Genomic DNA, 3,349 nt, shown 5'->3' on the forward strand with positions numbered 1-3,349 from the left:
TAATTATGGTTACAGTTTCTATATTTAATAGGTACATTAAAGATACGACATTGAAGATATTATGTTTTGATTAATAGAAGATATTGGATTTTGAGTTTGTATTTATTGATTTGTTTTTTATAAAGCTTAGAAAATCAATGGGATGATTGGTTGGTTGATACATCCTATAAAGAAAACGAAAACTATAGGTGGTTTGAATATTGTACATCGATCGATGCATGATGTAAGTTGACTACATAAAACTTGAACATGATCATTTCAAACTAAAGTATAGGTAGGTTATATGCATTTATTATAGGGAGAATTGGAAAAAAGAGACATTTTCAAATTTTGTTTGTCTAAATAGGATTTTTGATATTTTTGCTCATTTTGGACAGGTTTTACCCTTCTGTAATAGAAAAAATAGTAAATTAAATTTTAAAAATATAAAAAATATATAAACCATTGGAAACATTAGTATGCATATTTATATGTTTAAATTTTATTTTTAAAAAATAGTGGAATCATGTTTTATTTCACGTTATAGCACAAATATAATACTCATTCTAGCCATCTAATTAGTCTAGAAATCGAATAGTAAGTATTACACACAGATTTATCCTGGGTAGAGAATACAAACAAAACTTTCTTCAATATTCTATCTTAGCTAGATTTCGTCAGGTAATATTCTAACAAGATATCTTTAGTCTACTTATAGTTTTATTACAACTTCTAACCTCGACTCTGTGAAATACTTTTTTTTTTATGTGTTATAACATTTTCTGCCTTTTACGTTATCATATGCGTAAGGAAGAATAAACCTCCTACACTTTCTTCAGCGCTCTGATATACGTATATTACATATTATAGGCAAATCGCAAAAATATGTAAACTTCCATATTTCGATTAATATCTTTCCTAAATCTAAACTAAATCTACCCTAAATCTCTCGTAGTATCTTCTCTCCCACAATTTTTTCATAGTATATTTTAAAGCTGTTCTCTCACACCAAATCTCTCATAGTATCTACTCGTTTGTGTAACAGCTGATGTAGACGAGCTATGCTGATAGGTTGCTTTGGGTACTAACGTTCTGAAAGTATGAAAATTGACGAGAAAAGCATGCTTAAATAAAACATGGTATCAGAATCTAGCCATAAAGAAATCATCATATATATATATACAAGAAACATCACAAGTGTTTTTCAAAGATAACAGTGAGGATAATAAACCCAGACAAGTAAAACGAAGGCACACAGAAAACACACAAAATATCACTATATTATGTGTTACTGGTTCCACAGCTATTCATAGTTAGACCATATCAGCATCTTCTCCGCAGATGATTCAGCTCTTTCCTCGTCAGAATCCAAAACTCCCTTTGAACAGTTCGCTTAAGAACTTCAAGAGATCATAAACACAATAGAAGTTTGTCATTGGTTCATCTTCAGGGTTTGAAATCAGTAATCATGTTCTTGCTTTTCAATATCTTTTCAAAATTCAATTTAAAAACAACAATAGCAAATCAGATGAGAATACAAAAAAAAGTGAATGGTAGCACCATGCTTGAACTATCTTAGCAAGTATGTTCAGATGGTAAGAAGAATGCTATCTTTATCAAAGGCTTTTTATTGTAAGATACAAACTTCACGGGACTTTCAACATGTCAGCCAGTGACACACATAACACTACGTACAACACACACAAAAGTACCATGAAAACAACAAACTAGTTCGTGTTATAAATCATGGAGTGGATTGCCATTAACCAGGCCCGGACCGAAACCGGTCCAATACCTAAAAGATGAAGAGATGGCCGAAGTCTAGAGAGAGGAGAGAGAGAGCCGACTTCAGGAGAGAGAGAGGCGGCCACAAAGTTTGGAGAAAAGGAAAGTTTTTCCTGGTAGATGTAATCTTTCCATTATTATGTATCAATAGTTTTTCTAATCCTAGTGAGTTTAGGTTTTGGATACTTTCCATTTATCTTCATGTTGTAATCCTTATATAAAGGAACCCCTTTGATTATTAATAAAAACACAGAAATATTCAGTCTCTAAACTCTCTAATTACAACACGTTATCAGCACGATAGACTCCAAAACCTAAGACAAAACCTAACCTAAAATCCGTCACACATAAACCCTAATCCAGGCGTAACTTCAAAACGATCTATCTCTCAAATCCCGAGGAACCAGACGACGAGCCACATATCAAATTGAAGCTCTTGACGAGGCGAATCTATCAGTACAAACCGTTCGTCAATCAAATCTCAGACGCGCCCACACTCACAGAAACAATACACGGCGCCGTCTTGATCTTTTGGAACCCTAATCCCGAAGAACTCTAAATTGTTCTTGCTTGCATTCCGGCTTGCAAACTCCGATCAGGCTCAGCTTCAGGCGTTCCCTGTCCGTGATCAACGTCCTCAGCCTCAGCTCAGCTTACGTCCAGCTCAGACCAAATCCCCGACCAGATGCAACCGTCCGCGAGAAGAAACAAGCTCGCGATAGCTCTCGGCAACGCGACCCGATAGGAGCCGTCCCGCGTCCGTTCGTCTTAGCTCGTCTCTGATCTTTGGTGGTCCGGTTCAGACCTGCAAAAACAAAGGTACAGACTTAATCTGAGAACATGAATCAAACCTGGTTGTTTTGTAAAGATTGAAACCCTAAAAGATAATCTCTAAAACTGAAAGCCATAGGTTAAATAGATCAATCCCCTATGAGTAAATCGAAGCTCTATAAGTTCGATCTAAAACCTAAAAACAAGATTGATCCATTGATCAATTAAAATCAGAACCTTAAAGGTTTTTGAATCTCAAATCAAATCCCCTTGATCAAAGATCAAAGTTTTCGAAATCCCCTAAAACCCTAATTTTGGAAAATCGGTTTTTAATTTTGATTTGAAACTTGAGTATTTGATTGATCGCCTAGAGCTATGATTAGGATTGTTTTAAAACTTGAATCTGAATCTTGTTTAAACTAAAACCCTAATCTCGAATTTTAAAATTCCTAATGGCCTTGAAATCCTTAATCTTGATTGATATTTCTAAAGGCCTTGAAACCTTAAGTCTCTCATTACTTAAAGCTTGAAAGATTGATTTAAAGAATTTACATATAGAATGAGAATTAGGTTGCTAGATTATTTAATTCTAAAACTTAATGGATATACAACTAAGCAATAGGATTGAAAACACTTAGATTAATAATCCCGTTTTGTATATGGCCGTGTGGCCTAATACATTGCTCACACTTGCGGCCTTGTGCCCTTGATTGATTAAAAGCCGTGTGGCTTAGTAAATATCATAGTGACCGTGTAGCCTAGTATCCAGATGGTTATATAAACCGGATTGCATCATGATCCGATCCTTAAGATC

The sequence above is a fragment of the Brassica oleracea genome, chromosome C4 (assembly GCF_000695525.1).
Source record: "Brassica oleracea var. oleracea cultivar TO1000 chromosome C4, BOL, whole genome shotgun sequence".
In the NCBI taxonomy this organism is placed as follows: domain Eukaryota; kingdom Viridiplantae; phylum Streptophyta; class Magnoliopsida; order Brassicales; family Brassicaceae; genus Brassica; species Brassica oleracea.